This window comes from Parambassis ranga, chromosome 2 (genome assembly GCF_900634625.1).
Source record: "Parambassis ranga chromosome 2, fParRan2.1, whole genome shotgun sequence".
Taxonomy (NCBI): domain Eukaryota; kingdom Metazoa; phylum Chordata; class Actinopteri; family Ambassidae; genus Parambassis; species Parambassis ranga.
The window spans coordinates 22,577,340-22,601,230 of NC_041023.1; the positions used below are offsets into that span (position 1 = coordinate 22,577,340).

General features: G+C 40.8%; 1 protein-coding gene across 2 annotated transcripts in view; it reads right to left on the reverse strand.

Annotated features, from left to right (window-relative positions):
- Window positions 1–23,669, reverse strand: part of syt1a (synaptotagmin Ia) — a 133,398-nt gene extending 109,729 nt beyond the window's left edge. For both annotated transcript variants that reach the window (XM_028400021.1, XM_028400019.1), the window contains exon 1: window positions 23,563–23,669. The gene's annotated coding sequence lies outside the window, so the exon portion shown is untranslated. The remainder of the gene's footprint in view (window positions 1–23,562) is intronic.
- Window positions 23,670–23,891: the final 222 nt, after the last annotated feature.

The window sequence follows — 23,891 nt, forward strand, 5'->3', positions numbered from 1 at the left end:
GCTTTCTGCTCCAGTTCCAGCAGAGATGTGTGTTATATAAGGTGGCCTGTTACATCATGTGAACTAGCCTGTGCTGGACGGCACTGCCGCTCCTTGCTGTGGCAATGTGGCATGAAAAATGTAAGGATTGATATCAGACACTCGTAAATAAGGTTCACTAAATCAACAAAATTTAAAGAAAAAATTTCCATGAGCTGGCATTGGCAATAGTGCTCATAATAATACACCAAATTTCTAAAAATAAAAAAGGTCTAGACCTCAAAGGTGACCATCAAGTTAAATCAAACCTCCCTAGAACAGTTTCAACAAAATCTGAACAAGGTATGATTTAGAACTAGATTGCTGCATTATGCTCCAATATCTAGGTTTACTTATTGAACAAAAGGTATGATATTTATTCTCGTGGTTCAAAAGTGGCTATGCAGATCCAATCAAGTGAGGAGATACCTCAAAATGAGGACAAACATAGAGTATTTAGAGGAGTCAAGAGAAGAATGCAATCAAGCCCCCTCTTCCAACTTGTTATTTCTGCACACTGGCTCGCACAGAGCCCCTGTTCCCCTTCAAATCACATGCAAATGTAATTTATGTTCCCAAGTTGGCCACATCAACTGCCCACCCACATCCCAAGATATTTGCATGTGAAGATTGCACTGCTACACCAGTGAGAAGGTGGAGGGAAGTGATGTGAGAAGGAGAGACTGAACCTGTGAAGGAGCAGTGTGTACTAGAAAGAAATTCATATTCATCAGTTTCTTCTGCAAATGTTGCAGGATAGCACAAACCACAGCCACCAGCAAATGCATGCACGTCATCCATATGCTACATAATGCTCGTGTCTTGCATATGCATGGCAATACAGAAATTTTTTAAATTTGAGGTCACTGTAGATGTAGACGTAACTGACTTGATGGATGTTCTTCAATAATCAGGACTGCGTTTACATGTCAGATGTCAGTCAGAATCCACCTCCTTGTATGCTCCTGCTTTTCCAGTGACTGCTCATTGTGGTTTGACACAGAGTGCAGATCAACAGTTTGTCTTACCACTCACTGACCGGATGCAAAGAAATCAAAGTCTCACCAAGCACAAAATTGACCTTAGAAAAGAAGGACCTATAAGATCTAGCAACATCTACCAAGACCAGGGGTGCTTTTTTAAAAAACAGAACAATAAAACAACAGTAAATCTGTGCATGTGTAGGAAACTAGAGACATAGATACAGATGTATTGTGTACAGTGATTGAGCTCCAATAAAGCATGCTGCAAGACAGAACTTTCTTGGTAGTCAACATGTAGCTTCAGGGCTGTCTGCTTTAAGTATCAGCTAATGTTATCTGTGCGTCCCCTGCTCTACGGCCTGCAATGTTAATATAAGGCTGGAAATGTAAAGTGACAGAGAGCACTTTAAAGGTTTTGTTCCTCCTGGCGGATGGCTTTTAGTGCCCAGTCTGCCTGGATTAGAAACAACTACAATGCAAAGCACAATGCAACCCAGAGCTCATTTTTACAGAGCAAGACTTTCATTTGTATTCTGGGAAATCCTGACAATGGTATCAACATCGATAAGAATCTGACTGAAACAGCAAAATGAAAGTTATCAAAAACTCGTTCCCCTTTTATCCTTTATCTACTATTTGAGGGTGGAGGGATGTGTTGAATTGAAGTGTGATACATGGTGGCGATATAAGAAGCACAAAATAATAAAAACTGTCCAAGGTTGAAACAATGACCAATGAGGCATTGTTAGTGGAGCTATGATCGATACTGTGACAAAGCTGGCAGTCAGACCCAGGGGCGCCGCTGCTGCTTGCATGACTCGTTGCTATTTTGACGCACACACACACACAAACTCTCTTTCACAAACACACACAATCAACACACTGTCGGTGTCAGGCTGGTGGATATTTTTGGTATTTCTAATCACAAATTTGTCACCCATCCAATCAACCACTATGCTAGTTTTATCAGCAAGTTGCCGTCCAGCATTTTTGGCAGTTTATCTGACATCACAATGCAATGCGTTGATAGGCAGCGGGGGAGTGGTCATTAGCAATTCAATGACAAGCGTAGGCTGGCACACGTGAGTGCTAAGCAATCTCTGTGGGTGGTCTGACCTCGAAGCATCCACAGAACTGGCTTCAATCGACAATTGAAATACAAAAAATGAAAAACTTCTCATGTAGAAAAGGAGTTACATTAATTACTTCATCAATAAGTATGTTTACATGCACACTAATATTCTATTATTATTCAGACTATGACAATATTCTGCATTGATACAGGTCATGTAAACATAATATTCTATTTGTAATTAATTAAGCCTTTGTCTGTATATAGCAATTTCCAATTAAAACATAGGTACATAGGTAGAGGAGGATTCTGTGAACATGTACTGTTCCAGCTCAACAAGTGGCATGGGGGTAAATATGGAAAAAAAATAACAAAGAACTTGATATGCAGGAAATCACCACTACAGTGCAATGTTTTTTTCAGGCAGGTGTTGAAAGTACTTACAGGAATATAACATAAAAAATATTTTTCTGTCCATGTACATGCAGTGAAGATTCTTTATTTGCTATTATACACATTTTGAAGAGGCAGTAACAGAAATATGGGAATTTCTTTTGGACATTCTACTCCCAGTCTTGCAAATTGTTAATTAGTTGGCACAGAGATGATAAAAAAGGTTTAATTCTGGATAGCCACAGTGAATATAAACATAATATGTAAGTAAGACTGGACCATGAAGAAGTAAACCCATAGTGGGGTCTTGGCTAGAATGAGACCCCCCCCCAGTTCTGTATTAAATGAAGCCTCAGTTTTTTACCCTATAGTAAGAAGCAGAATTCTTTGCAGAGAAAAAGCAGCTACATCCATTTTAAAAAATGACTCTACTGCATCTTTTTGATGGATTTACTGTACCAGAAGAACATGTGACTGACACCCAGGAACAAAATGTTGTTAGGATGTGATAACTGTGCACCAACTCCTGTCCGAGGCCACAGACATGTTGAGTTCAAGGAGCCCAGAAGACAGAGGCAAGGAGAGAGAGGTGATGGGGCTGAGCCAAGATCCATCCTGCCTCTCAAGCTGCCAGATGAGCACCCACCTGATCACCATCCCTCGAGGCCACTGAGCATCACACAACAGCAGGCAGTACCACGTTTATTACCTATAGATTATCCCTAAGCAACAGCAATCATCATCTTTTCATTGACGGGCGGTAAAATACCGTGAAGCTCAGGGGTTGTGCCTCAGCAGCAAGATGAAAGATGACAACAGAGAAGGAAAACAGAAAACCATCCTGCCTATGAGAGGAAGAGAACCTGACAGACTTGGTAAACAACCACTGAAGGTATGCCGCCATCTTGAGTCAGTGTAAGTGCCATCGCTTGCTATGAGTCATGTTTATATTTAGATTGGGGAGGAAGAGGAGCAACCAGGCAAATAATGCACATCACCTTCCTGACTGGAAGACTTTTGGCTGTGTAGGAGAGAGAAGGAGAATATTTGGATGTGTGTGTGTGCATGTGATCCACTGTCTGACCTAGAAAAGCAGTCGCACCAATCAGAAGATTCATGGCAGTTGGGCAGCACACTCCACAGTATAAATAACTTGCTGTGTGCTAGTTGCATGCATAATTACAACGCAGCGAAGCAGAAGCATGCAGCCTAAAAATAATAAACCATAATATGCTCTCCTCTCTCTCTCATGATTATGTGACTTAAATATCAGCCTGGACATTGTATGCTCCTGTACAGCAGGTGGGGCTACAGTATCTTGGTCATCATTCCACATATATTGAGCTATGAATGCTGGTAGATTGAGGATATTGGATAATATCTCTCAAGTATAGGTTAGGTGCTGAGGAAAGGTTGTTTATGCAGATAAAATCTCAATAAAAAAATCCCAGAGTTGACTTTACAATATTAGATAGAGGCATGATAAGGTGTAAATAGTATATATCACTAGTCACAGCTATCTAATACTGGGTCCTTATAAGTAGGATGTAGCCTTATCACACCTTTTAGGATTGGCTATTTGATAGGAATGCTGATATTATTAACTTGATTAAGTCTCAGTCATGTCATATCTTAAAACTCTTTTTTATGTCCTTAAAATTCTTCCCTTAAAGCTATTCAAAGGAAATTAAAAAGGTATTTCTGCCACATGAGTTTAAGCAAAACCGAATTTGTATGCATAATGTTTACACAACAGGATGGTGATTATACGTGACCACCATCATTCTGATCACTTTTTATATTAACCTAAAAAAAACTCTTTTACTCTCTTTTACGACCCTCCAACGAAATTGATATTATCCTCACAGTCTCTGGCATACAGCTGAAATTTATCCACAGAGATCCAAACTGTTTTTTGTACCTGGCTGTGGATATGCTTTCTGTATATTTTAGGAAATGACTTGTTCCTGAGCCAACCATTATTGGCAATTTGCAACTTTTTGGCACTTTTGGGTTATTTTCTCAGTTTTAAATACTGCCATTTAATAACACACCTTCTGACCTATTGGTAAGGTAGAAAGGGGCTCTATTAGCCATATTTTTGCCAGTGGTAATGGGCTGATAACCTTCAAATTGCCTACAGGAGGTCACATAGCTACATAAACAATGTTCATTTCGGTCATATTAAAAATTTGACGACTACGTCATCTTCCAGGTACAGGGTGCAGCACAAGGTATATGCAGCACCACTCTTGTATCAACATCATGAAAAATACAGAACACAAGAAAATGGGGTAGAGATAGAGCAGGGTGACACAGCTAATGAAAGCAGACTACAACAAGAGAACTACATCAGAGCTAATACATCTTTTTCTGTAGTCTATAATCGCAATAGCAGCCAGAGGGTCATAATAGCTATTTCAAATTGGGGAAAGACAAAAAATCAAACCTGGGTTTCTACAGCGGCTTCAAAGGTAGCAAACAATACACAGACACAAATTACTTTTCATTTGCACAAGTAGCACCAAGTTCAGCAACAAGGGAGAAAATCTGACTGGAGGTCAATGGGGGATGTTGAGGAGCAGAAAGGGCAAATAATGTGGTGGGTCACAGAGGATGCATTGACCTTTTACTGCTCAATTTTGGAGACAAAAGAAAAAGCAGAGGCCTGGATAGAAGAAGCTATCTTCTGTAAAAATCTGGAAGGAGTTGGACATCACAGATGGTAACAAAGACATACATATTTCTTTGTTTCTTCTGTTTTTCCTGTGAGCAGTGTTGAAAAAAAAAAACACATTCTGGTCTTATTACTACAATGCATCCAGGCCTGCCCTTATGTTTGCATTGAAGCCTGTGCCCTTTTCAATTATTAACAGTGTGGTTATCCAAGAGCTTGTCGACAGCACGCTGTCTGGTGAATATTATATTATGTTATTATATTATGTGTCAAGGGGTCCAGTTATAGTAACAATAAACAAACTATTAAAGTAGCTTTCGTAGATTAGATTTGAAAATGGGTTACGCTCAACAACCATCCCACCACCTTAAACACTTTCAAATAAAAATATATTTTCTATCATATAAAATACCACAGAAACGTTAAAGTGGGTTACATAGACTCTCTTTGGTGCTCATTAAGGATGGTGGAACACTCATCAAACAGACTTGAAAACTACAAGGCTGAGTTTAGAGTCTGCCTGGCTTTCTTATCTAAGGACATTCTCATTGCATTCAAGACAAATTAGCTTGGTAGTGAAAGCTGAGCTACAGTATTTCAATGAAACATGGTACAAAACATTTTTGTGAAGCCTTTAACCAGTAATTTTTCTCCCCTGGCTACAACCTTAGAGGGGAATAAAAGCAATGGGTAATATAAGAGAGTTACAAATGTGAAGATTAGTGACACTAGTTTCAAAAGCTTATTTAAAAAAAGGTGATGTTATGAAAGACAGTTCCAGGAAGGCTTCTGTGGAATTATCGCCTGTCTGTACAATAAATCTGGCAGCTTACATGTACGCCATTAGCTTCAGCTAGCTAAACACAGCTGCTGTCTAGACTCACACAGTAAACACTGTCATCAGCACAACCCAGTTGAAACCATTTTCTGAAGCAACAGAAACCAAAACAGTAGACCAGGACTTGGCGGTGAGAGAGGTGTTTAATCTTGTATATGCACTACCCCAGTATTTTCATAATCATACCAAGAGGTGCTAATGATGAAATCTAACCACGAGTGAAATTGATCAAAAGTGAAAACTAAGAATAATGCATTCTTGTCTTGCTTTCAATCTGATCTCTTTAAATCTGTTGTAAACTAGCTTTAACATGTCTGCTCATTGTTAAAATATCACAGGTCAATATTTCTTCTACATGTGCGTTAGGGTTTATAAACAGCATCAATCCATATCCACTTTAACAGCATCTGAGGTCTTTGGTTTGCCATCCTATAAATCTATGAAGAGAGATGAGGTCTGCACATTAACTTTCATCAAAGCCGATTAGTCCAACAGTTTTTAACACTGCACTGATTCCCATTCTGGAAATACTAAGCTATATTAGGCATGGTTGTTTAGCTCTGGCTTCTGTTTGGAGCACTGCTTGTTGCTCAATACAGGGTATTAGCTCTAAGTGAAGGAAATGGATGTTGACGGTTGCCTACACACACAGAGTGGTGTGCTTCTGCCATATTGTTAAGTTTCCAAAAATTTGCTCTCCTTTGGGATTGCAGTTCTTTGAGTTATATAAATCACCTACAGCCTAAGCCAGAAATCACTGGAAGCTCCCTTCATGTTGATATAGTGCACTGAGTAAATGTGATCTTGTGTAACAGAAAAAACAGGCACAAGTTATACTTCAGTTTTCTCATCAAATTGAGAGAACTACACAATACCAAGAGGTTATCTGAGTGAAATACTCTTTTTTAAGCAATCAAAAGGTCAAAGACCTCATTTTGAGATGCTCTTTTCAGGTGGTTTCTAAGATATCCGAAAGAATTCCAGTGGATTTTAGAGTGTGAAAAAGTTACTTGACTACTGATGACTAAGAAAAGTTGCTTTTTAAAGGTCCACCATAGAGGGTTTTTTTTTTTTTTGCCAAGTCATTTATGATTTTTATTAAGCATTCACTGGGATTTCTATCAGAATAGACTTATTCATTATTAATCAACAATGAGTTTTAAATTCCAAAGGGACATCTTTGCCAAGATTCTCTTCTAAGCTTGTTATTCATGTGTGATTATTTCCGAGGTATTTCTGGCATGATGTAAATAAGCTTTAGGTGTTCCAGGACCTTCCTTCTCCCCACCTTATACATCTACATTCAACACATGCGTTCTCCAACCTGCTTTCTGTTGCCATTTCATTAGATTTTTTTTTTCATTTAGACAGTATCTCTCAAGGTGACCTTGAACCTAAAAGGAAATGTATAGCTTAGGTTGAGAGCTTCCGTCTATGGCTTAGATAACAAGTTGTACATGTTGGGGGACTAAATACACAAGATCAATTTTCTCAAGTATTGATTTTGGAATTATTACATCATGACTGTGCATCCTTTAGACAGTCCCATGCTCTCTTGAGGCCAGCACACTGGATTTAGCTCAGAGCAGAGGAGTTGTAGATGATACTAACACAAAGAAAACACAAAGGCAAAAAGCCTGCCTGCAGGTTTGGCATTTTATGCCGGTACAACTGCCTTCTGATTCAAAGGAGTCTACCAGTGAAGGGACAGCCTTTGCTGCTCCTCTTTCCGTGGCACACTGCACTCCAGCCAAGTATGCACCCTCCAAATAAACAACACCATGTCAGCTCTCTGCAGTCCATCAATCTCTGTTCATCCCCAAGAGTCCCGTGAGCAGATAAAAAGCTAATCAAACCCTCCACAGTGTAATTCATCATTGGCCACTCATGAATACTATCTTCCATTCCTTCCATTTCTCTGACAAGGGTGTAAGGGCAATGACAAGCTAACAAATTATATTGTTTTTTATTCTTTTCCACCTTCTCCTGGAGTATCCCTAAAGGATGACAGAAACTCTGTTGCCTTTACTCCAGAATGAGTTCATAGACCATTTTACATACTTTAAACAACAAATAGTGAGAATAAAGGTTGGTTTATTAGGTTTAAAGGTGTCGTAGGTGTAGGTATAGTAAAGATAACAATTATTTAAATGTGTATTCCTTCTACATACAAAATAGAATTAATGAGATTGAAGATCAGAAAGTAAAACAAAATGTTTTTGTCTGCTGGTGCATGTATTAAATCCTGGCTCTATGCAGACAACAGAAAAGTCCCTTTTGTTGTTTAAAGTCCGTCTTAATGAATGCTAAGTGAAAACTGTCTGGCCTGGATGCAGTATTTTCACACTTTGATAAAAGAGAAATCATTACCAGTGATGTAGGTGCAGGGCGTGCTGAGGATAAAAGGGCTGCACTCCATTATTGCAGTTGCCGTTATTGAAGGTTGCCACTACAACAGTGGTGCAATCCCATTACTGCAACTGAATGAATTACACTTAAGCCATGCATGCAAATTGGTAGGGCCAGAGATGGCCGGTGCCAGTGAATCACTCTGATTTTGTATTTATGCCTAATGAATATTTGCGGAACCATGGCTGGTAACCTCAGTGGAGTCTCCATAAAGGCGGGGGAGAGAAATCATTTTATGGTGAATTAATGAAAGACGGGACACTTTATGTTTTGGCTACTGCAGAGTGCTTGCCTGATGGAATGGCATTTCATGGTGTGTTGTCTTTGCTCAATTTTCAAATCCTGCCAAGACCTTGTTGTCAGTGCAGGAAAGGCTCTTCATCTTTTGTTTGAATGGACCTTCTCCTTCAGTCGGATTATGGAAATATATTTCATTTACAGTGGTTTCTCTGTTCTGATTTTCTAAAATTGAATTAATTTTCAAACAGCAGGGTGTCATTTTATTGAAAGGTGTAGTTCATTTTTTTACGGTTAGAGAAAGTCATATTAATCTGCACACCACTGACTCTTTAAATACCCCCTGAGCACACCTGTAGCAGCCTTTTATTTATGGAGAAGCACAGACTTTTGTGCACACCCACTCAATTATGCGCATCAGTTTCTTGGTTAAAAGGCTACAAATGCAAAATGTAGGACTTTTGATCATGAATGCAGCAGCAGAGTACCCCCCTGTGGTCTGATAATCCAGTATGTATAGTGTTTTTGCTTCTCTGGCTTATACCTTCACACAGTGTAAAAAAAAAATAAAGGCTTTGAGACAGCACGGCCGGGCTGTCTCAGGAGGGACACACTTCAAACACATGCCCCTGAAATTCAGCCACTGTCTCTGTGTGACAACATGGAAATTTTGACATTTCTATGGCCTTAGAATTCAGCATTGGGCTATGGGGCTTTGAGACTGGTCCTCTATGGAGGAGACATGATCTTTATTTTTCCCCACCTCTCCTCTTTAAAAGACCACAGTGAAATGTTGTTAACACATTATAACTAAATTCTAAAAATACCAGCAGTTGAATATGCATGGCCACAGCTGTATTCTGATTTTATAATTGAGGTTTTTAAAGCACAGATCAGTGTGGCCTGAGGCTTGTGTAAGAAGTGATTTTTTTTCATGCGGAAAGGAAATCAAGCATAAAAAGCAGGGTATACAAGACAAAGGAAAAACAAGACAACAACTTTTAAGGGCCCGAAAGAGGGCAACACACAGCGGCTATGTTTGACACATATCAAATCACACACACAACAATCCTCCAGGTAAGCCCCCAAAATTACGGAAACTTGATGTGTGTTAACTTCTGATGAGGTCTGTGTTAAGAGGATATTTACTGCCTACTCTTTTCAGAGCAACAAGTTTAAATAGGTACTTTGGGATTGGCACATGCCAGCTGGCGGTTGCAGATAACTGTGTGCTACAGGCACTAAATAAAGAGAAATAACTCACGTACAACTAGTGGAACTTGTCTGATAATCAGTAGAGGCTGTAGAGCCAGTGTTTTCCCTTCACAACACATGTGTGTTGTTTGTGTCAGGTCAAAATAAAAGGATGGATGACAGTGGTAGTACAAGCTTCTCTGCCAGTTTCTTGACTACCATGGTGAGGAGTCAAGACCTGACTGTCAGGAAGGGAGCATAGCAACATCAACACCTTTTAAATGCTTAAAACTCAACTACTGCTGATATTTTTTTCTGGAGAGTGACAACAAAAACTCAAAAAGATGCACAAATATTCCAATAATTAAATGATAGTGTGTTTTTTATGACTCCAAGTGATAATGTTAATCCTACAAAGTGTGTCATTATCTTTAATTCATTACACATTTTACACACAATATTTTCAATACGTGGACTAAATAAATCCAGAGCTTATCTTCTAATTGACGGGCATGCACTGCCTACAGAAACCATTAGAATAATGAATGGCTACATTACTGCTTGACCACTATTTGTTTTACATCACTCTCACTCTCCTCTGCTGCTCATATAAAGAGACACACGACTCTACAGGTACTGTTGTTATATTACAATTGAACTGTATTACAATTAGCCTGTATTGTCAGCAGCCATTGCTCCTCTCCTCTGGCTTGGTATTCTCTGTACTGTGCGATTGAGAACATCATTATTGAATGAAATTCATTTATTAGATTAGTGACAATAATTTAATGTTCTTTCTAATAATACATTATCAATATTTAATGCAATCCTATTAACAGAGCAATGTTCTGACTTTTGACAGACAATCAATTAACCGTGAAAATAATCTGCACAATATTAGTTTGTTGTGGTGCTACTTTGTATTATTGAAATATGACAAATCTAACAGCTGCCAAAGCCTCTGATTTAATGGAAAGAAATTGTATCCTCAATGTGCTTAAAAAACAGTTTTGATGCTTCGTAGGGGTCACATGTCCCCAACATCACAAACTGTGTAACTTTGGAATAAACTTAACATCACACACAGACCTCCAAACATTCATCAGCTGAAACCATTCTGTTCCGCCATTTAAACAAAGCCTCGTCTTTGATCTTGGTGCAATTTCCACCCCGGCCTAAAACTTTCTGGTCCTTTTATCTGAGCAGTGGCTGAACGAGAAGCGCTGTCTGGAAACAGGTGTTCTGGTTGTTTGATGTTAGCCTGCGGTGGTCAGGCAGGTTTGGAAACATGAAGCAATCACGACCCCATTCTGGAGACCCACAACAGAGTCACCCACACTTCCTGCTCCTCCTCCTCTTCCTCTGCCTCCTCCCTCTATTTCTGATGAAGCAGCCAGGTGCCAAAAATACACACAGCTGTGTTGAATAAAACATCTGGCACACTGACTCCCTGACTGATGGTGGGACAGAAGGAGCTACCCCAGGGACGGAGAAGTCTGGGACTCGGTGCACCTACACACACAACTCATTACACAAGTTAATGAGAAAGTTTCAGTGGCTGCTGCGATGAGGCACAGCCTTCCCTGCTGCTGCAGCTGAGGGAGGGAGCTGTCCTGTAGGGTGTGGTGCTGAATCTGGCTGCTCAGTCAGCCACTTAAGCAACTTAAACTGGGTGAGCAGAGAAGTGTGTTGTTTGCTAAAGGGCATAACCGTATGATTCAGCCACCTGAGCCACTCACAGTTTGTTTAAAGGCTTTCAAAGGAATATATCCATATTTTTGAACATGTCTTTTTAAGCACACAGGTTTAGAGCTTTATAGGAGGTGTTTGACTTTCCCTCTGCAGGTCTTTTTTTCAGGTGGTTTTAAGTCTAAGCTTTGTCCAGGCCAATCAAAAGATCATGGGATGACAGGATGATCCATGTTGGCAGGCTTAAAGCTATGTGCTTCTGTGGTTCAGACTATTAAGTACCATGTGAGGAAATACCAACACTTACAGGTGTATTTAGAATTTGTGATGACAGTGAGAAGGAATCTGATGTACTAAACTTAACCTGTTAACCTGTTAACTTAACATATGGTTCCTTCAATCACCAGCCAAGGACAACGAGTTGGTTCTGCAGCATGGACATCTGCTGTGTGAGGTTAGCAGCTGTTCATATTGAATATTTTGTTCATATCAAAGCCCTTGCTCCTTGAACCATTTAAAGTTCAAAGAGGCGCAGACAGTTCCTTGGAACCTTTTGTCTTGGTTTATGTTCACACACAGGACAGTACAACTTGACACAGGTAGATTCTTATGAGATTCTAGACACATCAAGCATAATCAGGGAGAGGATGCACTCGAGCACAATTTGGAACACCACAGCAAAGGGTATGAACATGTTTTACCATTTGAAATATAATACATTTGGGAAAAAAATTAATTTTGTCATTGTTGAACAATGACAAAAGAATCACCTTACCAGAAAAAAAGCAGGGTACAATTGTCTGAAATGTAGCTTTTCACTTGTTGAAATAGTCTTGGTGGAGGATATTCATTAAAACCATTAAGTGACTCTTCATGTTTAGATGAATCTGCATTCATTATACTTTGTCCCTTCATTTATTCTGTATGCATGTATCACACAGTATAGAGGTATTATACCATCACCTCCTCTGATCTAAATGTTCAGTCTCTGATTATAAATGCATTCTGGGAGTGGAATTAATCATTTTAAATTCTGAAACATTCCCATCCCACCATGTCATTAAAAAACACAGGCACTTCGTCTTGGTGACAGACAGCATCTCCGGGCCTGTGCAGGTCAGCTTCGTAGGATGTGAGAAAACAGTGCGACTCCAGAACAAAATGCAGCTACACACAGACAAACAGAGCATCAAGTTATTTTTATCAACCATCAAGGAGTCATTTTGATCCACAAGCTGGCACACTACCAAAGACCCAGTGCTTTAGCTACATATCGATTCAACATTTAAAAGACTAGTTCGCTGGCTGTATCAGATTACTGGAGCTGTTTCCTTTTTAAGCCTCTAAACAACAGAAAATCCTCTTTTTCCTTTTAAATAACATACGCACAGTAATGTGAAAGATAGCAAATACAAGAATTAGCAGCATTACTCCCATTATTTAGGGAGTCTTCAAGAACCTGTGTTGGCTGAAAAATCTGGGTCAGATTCAGTAAATATTATGTCTGCTATGTTAACACAGAGCACAGTGAAAGTAGTCTGCAGTGATGCCTTTGAGGCACAACATCACACTCACAAACCAACATCAATGGAGGGTTGGTGTAGCAGGTCAATGCAGAAAACAGAAGTTTAGTCTCTCTGGGATGAGACATTAACTTTTTTAGTCTGGGAATATTTTTCTTTTCCATGAAAAGAAAGCAGACACTGCCCTGCAGCTTTGTGCTTCCCACTAAATCTCTTTATGCACCCAGAGAAAAACTGACGGATGAAGCCAGAAGAGAAGAAAGGAGGTGAGCAGAGGGTAAACAGAGAGACGGTTAGTGTGTAGTGACCCCCAAAGCCTGAAATGGAGTCATGAGTCACTGACTGTTTACTGTACACAAAGCGAGACAGCAGGACAACACAGAGAGACAACATCATCATTTACTGGCACACTTCTGATCCGGGGGTCAATCAGTAGCTGGTGATTTGCAGTAAAGACATCAGAAAAGAAGAGCTATTTTCCAGGGAGCAGCGCAAACAACTTGAACTGCAAATGTTAGTAGTGAGCTACTGAAAGGACAGAATGGTGAGCAGGCAATTAAGCCAAACACTAACTTAACAGCCTGCTTGACAGGATGCCATTCTGGGATTTTAAGCTTCCCCAAATCAGATTCCTTACATTTCCAATTAATTTCTCCCTGCTTGACTGGTTAAAGTAAATTGCTGATCAACGTACAGTATCTTTATTTTGCTTTTCTGAATTACAACACAATTGGTGTTGGCAAAATTGAAATCCACGTGCACCAAAGTGGAACCAATTAAAAGATGATAATAGGTGAATGTGTTCTTGCCACTCAGCCCTTTGTCCACAACACTTTAGTATTGCATAAGTATTTGTTTTAAAACAAAATCAATCAAAAAAGTCAGCTCTATCTGCACCAACACCTTTGCTTGTTTGTCTGATTCTCTGATATTTACAGATGAACAGATGAAGGTGTTGTTGAGAAAGTCTGTTATGCAAAGCTGCCTTGGCTCTCAATGGCCACCAAGCATCATCTCTGATTCTCCAAAGGGACAGCCAGATTTCAGGTTGCAGCAGTATCGAGTGGCTGTGATGCCTCATTGTGCACAATTTTGCATAGCAAACAAACAGTCCACAGGACACAGCAGCTCCAGTGCACTCAGACAGTTGAGGTACTTTTATCGATTAAAAACAAGCACAGTTGGATATAACAGGTCAACAGCTAGTGCCAGAAAATATGTCTGCGTTGTCTGGTGCTCGATCCCCACTGGGGCTCTTAGTGGGGTTGGTCAGCTGGAGTGGGAGGATGGGCTCCGGAGTTATTGATTGAAGCTTCTCCTAATCTGTGAGCAGGTCCAGAGGTGCCACAGGGCTGAGCCCAGTGAGGATGTTTGTGTGTGCGTGTGAGTGTGAGATGCTCTGACATTGAAGCTGCCCTTCGTGCTGCCACTGAATAGGTTCAGCACCTTTGCTGAAGAGCTGAGGTGTGTTGTGATGGTGCTGAAAGAAAACAGCTCATAATGTCAAACACCAAGAAAATGTTTAGGTTCAGGTTTGAATACCAATTTGATGCCTTGTTAATGTTTATATAGGCCATCATTTGAGTTAAAACTATCATTTTGCCTGACATGACAACAGCATGACTCCCTGTGAAAGCACAATCAACATTTCTGAATCAAAAATGTGGGAAACTAGTGCCCGATTATGGTCATAAAATATCTAATAATTATTTCTGCAAAAAGCTTTTTCTAGTCCATTTTGTGTTGTCATCTTAGTGCTAATTTAATTGTCATCTCACCAAGCTTGTTAGAAGACTGTGTGCCTTTGTCACTGCTTCCCTAAAACCACTGCCACTACAGAACCCCTGTTTTTGGTTACCTCTTTAATCCTCTATGGTAACCAATAGGGGTGGAACGGTTCACTAAATCCACGGTTCGGTTCATATCACGGTTCTGAGGTCACGGTTTTCGGTTCAGTTCGGTTTACAATGTTGAGGTTTTTTCTACTTTTAACACTCTGGAAATACCAGATAAGCATAAAATATATCCTATTTATCCAACATTTACCACATTTAAGAATCAGTTCAGTGTTTCCCCTATCATTATATATGATCGAGTCAATTTCATTTCTTTTTCATTTCTATATAGCACCAGATCATAACAGAAGCCATTTAAGAAAACCTTTCCTATAGAACAGGTCTACACTTTGTGCGCACATACTCCCACCGTCGGACAGAGAATGTGTGTTGCTTTGTCCACCGTTGCTGATGACATGCTAGTTGGATAGACTAACTATGACTACGCTAAGCTATGCAATGCTAACGATACTGATGTCCGTGGTTTTTATTTTATTTTTGCCATTGAAATATGCTATTTACATCCCGTTCTGTAAGCCATGACAGGACCAGCGGCAGCTTTGCGCACGATTTAACGCAGAGTGCTGTGCGTCTCTCTGCGCCGCCTGCAGCCGAACCTGCTGCGCGAAGCTACAGAGACTGACCACTTGTAAATGCGCTGAGGCGGGGGAGGAGCTCACGGCCACTGCTTGTCGAGGAGAGTAGCCTGACTGCAGAATGATTCACGTCAGTCTCCAAAAGTCATCAGAGAGAGTCACTAGTAGCTTTTGATAGTTTGTAAAGTCAACAAATGTAGTGAGAGAGAAGCCAAGTTGCCAACACTCGTCTCCATGCTGTGGTAAAAAACGGCTCCCTGTATTACTTGATGCGCATGTCCAGAACCGAACAGAACACGAGCCCCGAACCGAAACACGTGTACCGAACGGTTAGGATTTTTTTCCTGAACCGTCCCACCCCTAGTAACCAAGCATTCAGCAGCAGCACTTGTACAGCTCCATCTGTGTCTACATAGGGTGCATTCGGGCACAGTATTAAGCTATAAGCCAACCACATTGTAGAAGTTGTCAAAGTCGGTTAAAATATAGAAAAACAGAGGCAAAAACACATGTCTATGGGTATACAGTGCAAGGAAAACTTTAGTCATTATAGTTAATGTAGATAGCTCTTACATACAAAGCCATACAAGGATGACTGTCATGTTTCACAGATAAGGTGATACGCTTGAGTCATGAGTTTTTCCTCTTTTTATTTTTTCTTACGATGGACAACAATAAAGTGCACTGGGTAAACATAATCACTAAAGCCACAGCAACAGGGAAGGAAATCTGTTCAATACACCAAAAGATTGTGATTTTCACAGAAAACATATACTTGGATAATCAACAGATGTGAAGTCTTCGTTTCATTGTTTTGTTATTTAGGAGCATTTAGGCTGAACAATACCAAGATCCGGGTACTCATGCTTCATCCAGCCTACATCTGGCCCGAGAAAAATACCTCTACTGATTCGGCTTTTAATTGGAATACTTGTCGTTAATGGAGGCAGCCTTGCACAGTTTGTTTTGCAATACACAATGCATTCATAATCCACATTTGTAAGTGGCTGCCTCTTCATTAAAACGTTTAAGAAATGAATGTGAGGAAATCCATCATTATCGCAATTCACAATCACCAAACTCTACAGCTGGTGCAAACTCGCAATCTTAGGCAATTTGCATATGCAATTAGTGTAAGCTTCAAGGAAAGGATGTGATTGACAGAATTGAAATGTTTTGCCGAGTTAGTCTGATTGAACCCAATTTGCAGAGTAACCATGGCCAACTTTAAGTGAGCTATGTTTCTTAGCCTAATTTGAGACAGTACAGCAAATAAAGAGTCAGTTCTGTTTGACAGATTGACTTCCAAACCCTTATTGCAACCAATGTGTCACAAAACAGAACATGTTCACCAACAGTAACATCCACACACTCCTTTCATTTTTCTGGTGCACACAGTGACAACAACCACAATGAAAATTCTTCAATTGTAGTGCGGCACAAAAAAACCCAAAATCCTGCTGGCAGGTGGATGGAGTTTCATTTCATAGGAGGCACAGAGGCATTCTATTTTTGCCCCATCTTTTTTTCTCATTTTTTGCCACCCTCCTCAAGGTTACTCATGTAGCTGTAGAGTCAAAATCAATAGCAAGAACAGAGCTGAGAGTTAAAGGTCTGCGCTGAAATGTGTACTGTGCATATAGGACATGAGGGGACAGCCATGTTTCATTATAAATTCAAGGCCAATCTGTTCCCAAGGATGTCAAGGTAATGAGTTAATTTAGGAGATAAGGAACAGCAAATGTAATCTCTGAAATTTCACCAGCAGCAAAAATGGCTCCTCAGGCCTCAAGCCCATTCTATCAAACAGAGGGGGAAAAGTTGCTCTTTATCTGGACGGTGTTAGCTCTCTACAGAACCGTAAATAAGGATAATCATCCTCTCAAATATACTAAAGTTTACCCTGAGGAGTCACTGTAAAGATCCCATTAAACCCTCTGATGTCAATAATGGAGCTGGGTTGTTTCAAACGCTTCAGTTTAAGCAGCAAAGAGCAGGAGTCAATGGCTTAAGAAAGCACAATAATTTCTGCCACTATTACAGACCCCAGACTACCCAGTACGACAGCATTATATCAAATTTAAGCAGATGCCTAGTTATTATCCTCGAGTGGGCAGGATTGGCCTCATGGCGCTGTGTTAATGAGTGTTTTTTCATCTGACTGGGTGGACATGTTTTGGAAGAAAGGCCTCTGCCTGCCCCCCCAAGAAGCTTGGCTCTGAGAATGAACTCTGCACAGAGGGCACCACATTTGCATTCTCCTTCATGGGAGCCCCAGACATGTCAGACTGCAACAATTTTTTCGAGAATGGAAGTTAGGGGGTTGTAAATAGAAACCAATTACTGATATATTTCTCAGTCTTTTAAGCTGAGCTTGTGTTATTTTTCCAGCGATTGACTATGCTGGTTGGCAGCACTGAAATGAAAACATTCCTATGCAAGATGTTTTTTTCTTGAGCAGTTGCTCCACCTCAGCGTCAAGAGCAGCTTATGAAGACAACCAGAAGGATCACGGAGAAACAGTGTACAGCTCGCACACACGTGTCAGCTACAGTACAGTGCTAATGGTTGAGGAAGAGCATGGGGGAGGCGGCTGGCATGACAACCTACAGCAGGCAGGAGACTTGGTTGCCATGGTGACAAACAAGGGTGTTTGCATCAGAGGCAAATCTCAGCAGTCCGCAATGGAGGGCACACATGCCATTCGACTAACAGTAATTGAGGATGGTGTGGGCCAGAGATGGGAAAAGGTGGGGTGAAAGGGAGGAATGTCTTTCCCTTATCACTTGGTGTTCCCCCTCACTGTTTCTTTTGCCACAGCAGGACTCAGCCAACACTGAAGAGAGTGAAGGGGGGTTCCCCTCTGACAGGGAAAACAGGGAGTCACCGGTTCAACAGCTAATGACATCTCTTGCCTTGCTGTATTAGAGAGAAGAATGAAATCATCTTCACAGTAGGGTCACTTGACAATATTAAGGCTGTAATACTGATTATGCGCCTGTGCATTTATTCCGTTTAATCCATCCACAGCAAATTTAATGAGCGTGCAATGACCTTGATTGGTTGCAAAACAATACAGCAATGTGACTCACTTGCAGCAGGCTGTTCTCTTTAGTCAAATGTGCACTCAGTTGACAGGGGGGGATGGAAGAGGACAAAGGAAGTAAGTTTTATATCTGTGATGACTATTCATGCCTCTTCGACACACAATGAAATTATTGTGACACATTTTAAATCCGCCAAGGTCATTTGTGTCATGCAAAGGGTGGGTGCAGGGTGACACTAATTTTAATAGCTTGCTTTATCCCAGAGTATTTTGCACATACAGCTGCTGTGTGACTTTATGACTAATGCATCCTCCAAGGGCGCCCAGAAGCAGCGAGTAAATGACAGACAAGAGAAAATTTACTTGGATAAAGTTTGATCTGCTGACAGAGAAATGAGAATTTCAACACCCTGTAAAAGTACCAGTAGCCCTTTTCTTGCCTTAGATAAGACTCTGTGTTGTTGCCTGATTTTTAAATGCATCATTTTGCTCAAATTGTTGCATCCGTCTTTGCAATAATCCATCTAAATTACTTAATTCCCCTTGCAAGATGTTTATTCTAAACTCATGAATGGCAAAATACATTTATGAATGGATACTAGTAATTTGAAATTCTAGGCTCATCTCCATCCTGACAGGTACACTCATGACACAGGGGACCAAGTGAAACACCTCTAATCTAATCATTTCAGACCAAAAACAAGTCCAAGAACACAATTACACACAGAACAGCAGTTGGTTAGATTATTACTCACAAAACCCTGAAGACAGGGTGGCACTTCTTCCCCTGTTATCTTATTCACTGTCATGATATCATTATGTTGAAGAGGAGCATCATTGGTGGGCCCACTGAACATATCTTCAGGGCCAGGTGTTCATGAGAAATACAGGTAAGCACAAGAAAAGTGCCACCCTGATTTTTTTATGTCTTATTACATTCATGAAACATTGAAAATGAGCTCTAGGGCCTCCTTTTTTAATGCTGCGTGCCCCTCAGTAATAATTTAGCTACTCTTTCATTGGACAAAGGGGGATGTTTCATCCACTATGTATAGCTGAGGTAGAGGGGCTCAGGAGGACAGACGTGGGGCACACAGGGCAAGGCTCATGTCCCTCAGCAGTCCCACACACCCAGATGGTATTAATCTCTAATAACTTCCCCACACAGCACCTTCGGGCAGCAGCAGGAGAAAAGCTACGGGTAGATGATGCGTTTTACCAGCGCTAAGTATGAATCAGGATATTAAAAAGTTGTAGGAGGGCAAAAGCAATTTCCTCCTGAAGGGGATTTTAAAATTACAGTGCTCCGACTGGAAGTAAGTCTTACCATAAAATAATTTTCTTACCTATCACAATAAAGCGCCTCCCCTCCCCACCACACCACCGTCACCATACATATACTCCAAGATACCATCTTTAAATGAACGTCATATTGGCAGAAAGGCATGACAAAGCCCTTAAATATAGCTGTCTATGGCACACTTTGAACAGACCATTGTGTATTTTCAGGCAGTAATGGATGTACATGAAGACAAGGATTCAAAATAATTGAAATCTTGTAATTCGGTTAGGTATTCCTTGGAATGAACCTAAATGAACTTAGTGTAACATTAATTCTCCACTCTGGAGCCATTCACTCAGTGTATTTAATTAAACACTGTTGTTCTGCAAATGTATCCAACATACTTGTTTTTTTTACCAGCTTCATTAGACATTACTCAGCCTGTGGTGCTGATCCGTTCTGACTAAGTGCCAGTTGTTTTGACTGTGCCGAAGCTGATAAATGTGAATTTAAATGCAGTTGTATGCAACTGTAATACTGGGCTGTTGTCACAAATGGAACAATCCTCTGCACAGATGAGAACACCCTTGTGTGGAAAGGCCTCGTTCATGCTCAGTGATGTAAACTAATCAAATAAGTAACATGATGATGACGTTAGCTGGGGCCTGAAGAGGTCCTCTGAGAGATGCTTATAATTCTGGTAATATCTTTGATGCCAAATGACTGCTGCTGTGATGTTTGTGTACTCTAAACCCATATGTGTGAGTACTTCAGGTTTTAGCAAATGGCCTTCTTTTCTTAGCCATTACAAGGGTTTATGTATCTAGGTGTACATGATTTGGTTGTGGTCCACTTAAACTGTGTAGGACTGGCTCCTTCAAAAACAAACTTGCAGGTTTTCATCATTTATATGTTAGAACCAGATGTTTACTTTGTTTTATTTGTGTTCTCCCTGTGCTGTGCAAAATGGCACTATTACTCTTATATGTATGAGTCTCTCCTTAGTCAATAGCATGTGTATGAGCATGTGTGTATTAGTCAGGCCGTGTGAGTGTGGATTGATCATGTAATCTGAGTCTTATCTCGGTGGGTCTACAGAGATCAAGCAGTCCTGAGTTCTATACACCCTGTCAAACACAGGGCTTCAAATCAGGACTTAGACCAAGCTAATTAGCCCATCGATGTCAGGCCTTTAAGACAGCGCTGATACCAGTTAGCCAAGCAATAAAAACTTATAATGGTAACCTTCAGGGCCTTGTTAGAGTTACACATACCACAAGGTTCAGGGGTGTTTTTGCCTTTGTAATGAGATGTTGAAGACACAGCTTTCTAATTTGTGTGCATCAGACATTTGACAGGAGTACTACTTCACCTTTAGTGATCTCAATTTTGCACATCCTAGTCCAGGTCTGCAGTGTAGGACTGGTACTAAAAGCAATGAAAAAATATAGATAAATGAACTGTTAAGAAAACTATCACCAGAAATTAGCATTATTATTATGAAAATCATACTTTTGTGGCAAGGAAAGTCCATTCCAATATCAGTATCGTATTTTTTAGCCACCAACATGTTTGTCCCACTGTGGCAGTGGCACAGTGATGGAGACTGGACTGTATTGTAATTAATATTCAATCAATACTTAGCACTGAGAACATCATTATTTCATTTTGTATTAAAGTGATACTCCTGTAATTCATTACCAGATTATTTTTTTTAATACCAGTAAAGACAATGATGTTTAGTGTACAATGAGATGATGAAGAGGCTGGGTACAAGAACATGGAAAACAACCCCAGCAGGGAGAGCAGGGTAGCTAGTCATGAGGCATCAGCCTGCATGACTCGATCTCTGTCATGACAGTGTTACTGATCTGTGCTCACAGGCATCCACTACCAAATGACCACACAAGGTCAAATCACGAGAGGGATACTATTTTTATCCTCCATTTTGCTTTCCAGTTTAGAAACAAACACCACGTAGTCTGTGTCTTACTGTCCTGATGCCACCACTTCCTTTAACCTGTCCATAATAAACTTATTATTATAATAGAAAGCCTTGAGCCAAATCCAAAGCAATCCTGTCAGGTGCCCTTTTATCCTGACTTTTTGAAAAGTTCAGTCAAGATAACCCATCAGAGACAAAAGATTAGTGGCGTCCAGGCATCAGGCTCTGGAGTTTAGGCCTGTTCTTCTCATTAATAGCTCTTTAAAAAGCCGGATAAAGATTTGATGACACCCCTGTTGCCAGGGGTGTCATCAAATCAACTTGAAAGGATTGAAATGTAAACATGATCCAAAGCTGTGTTAAGTTTATCATAGCATTTTAAATAACTTATGGGTCAAGACGTGAAGAATATCCCAACAGTGTTTCAAAAAGTGATTGCCAGCCAACAGTCCACGCTGCATCCATCAGTGCACAGCCTCAGCCTGCCTGATTCAGTTAGTGATTATGAAATGGAGCATCTGCAGAAGCTCCCAGAGAGTATGTAAACATAAGCTCTGCCTTGGGAAATGAGCTAAGGGGTCATTTAGATTTGGGTGGGGGGAGCTCAATGTGCTGCCTCTTTCGCTTCCACCGTCACCTGGTAACAGTTTGACACACGGGAGCTTCCTGGAGTAATATATTCAAAGCACTCAGCTAAACAGCAACACCTGAGCAACCCAACCCCCCCCCCTTCCCTCCCTTTTCGTTCTCTCCCATTGCATTAGCTGATCCTGCCTCTTGAGATATTAGGTAATCCGGGAGCAGGCAGGAGGTGATAGGCCGCCTGCTTTTTTAATGATTTGTCGGCGAAGGCGTGCTACAATCACCATGGATATGCTTGACATGTTTGCCGAGAGCCAGCAGCCATCCATTCCATGTGAACTGTGCAGCAACCAAATCAGCACTCTATCAGTAAACCTGTGGGAGGTGATAAGCCTCCTTTACAGTAAAAAAGGGTTCCCTCCAATCACAATAATAGCAGAGATATTGGTTAACATATGGAACTTAAGAGGCTTTTCAGTGGCATCTACTCACTCTATGGACTTTTCTAAGCTAAAAAGATTGTGAATTCAACATCACAAGTGAGTTTGTTAGATTATCAGAACAGATTCATGCAAGGGAAAAGTCCCAGACACATAGGAATGATTTGCTTTTTAAAATTGTATTACAGCTCATTTCCGAATCAATAGCTTGACTCTTTTTCCATCACATGATAAACCCATCACAACTGAAGGATGGAGAACAGTGGAGAACAAAAAAAACAAGAAAAAGACAGGGCACCAGAGCCACAGCCTGCCTGTTTTATCTGATGGAGTGAGGGAACAAACGCAGGGATTAGCTTCCATGGGATGAAAGCAGCTGCTCATCTTCTGTCTCTATTCCTCTCCCCTCCTCTCCCTGTCTATCCATCCGCCCACACATCCACACTGTGGTCTCCCCTCGCAACTAGAGACATGTTCTATATGTTGCATCCTTGCTGTAGCCAGCTGCGCTCCACCCTGTGCCTACCTTCAGCGAACACAAAAAGCTTCCAATGCACATGGCAATGAAAGGCGCGGCAAAAATGGGCGCCAAACTGTTGTTATGAAAATGGGCTGGGAGTTGTAGCAAAGTCTACTTCCTCTGTGACACACTCAAAGCACCCACCCTTCCTGATTATGTCATCTAGACATGGATACATCATGCACATCTACCTCACCACAAAAACACACTGAAATGCCAACAAGAGATGCCCTGTCGGTTTGTAACTTCTGAGCTAGCTCAAAGATGAAATGAGCTCTCTTACCTGGCAACAAAAGCACACCTTCAGCTCCAAATCTGCCTGCCCTGACGAGGAAGCACGCTCATCTGGAGTAGGAGTAGGGAGTCTTGGAGAGAAAGCGAGTGTGTGTGTGATGCTGGGAGAGAAAGAGAGAGTGAGAAAGTGAGAGGTGGAGCTTAGTTCAGAGGAGAGAAAGAGGGCTGGATGTTCACTCTGTCTGCCGACTATATAGCCAGTCCTGTGGGAGCAGTGTGGATGGCGCTAGATTATCTTATGTTCAAATACGCACAGCAGATGCACCTCATGTAAGGCTGGGAGAAAAAAAAAAACCCAGGGGCAGAGAGTGGGGGAGG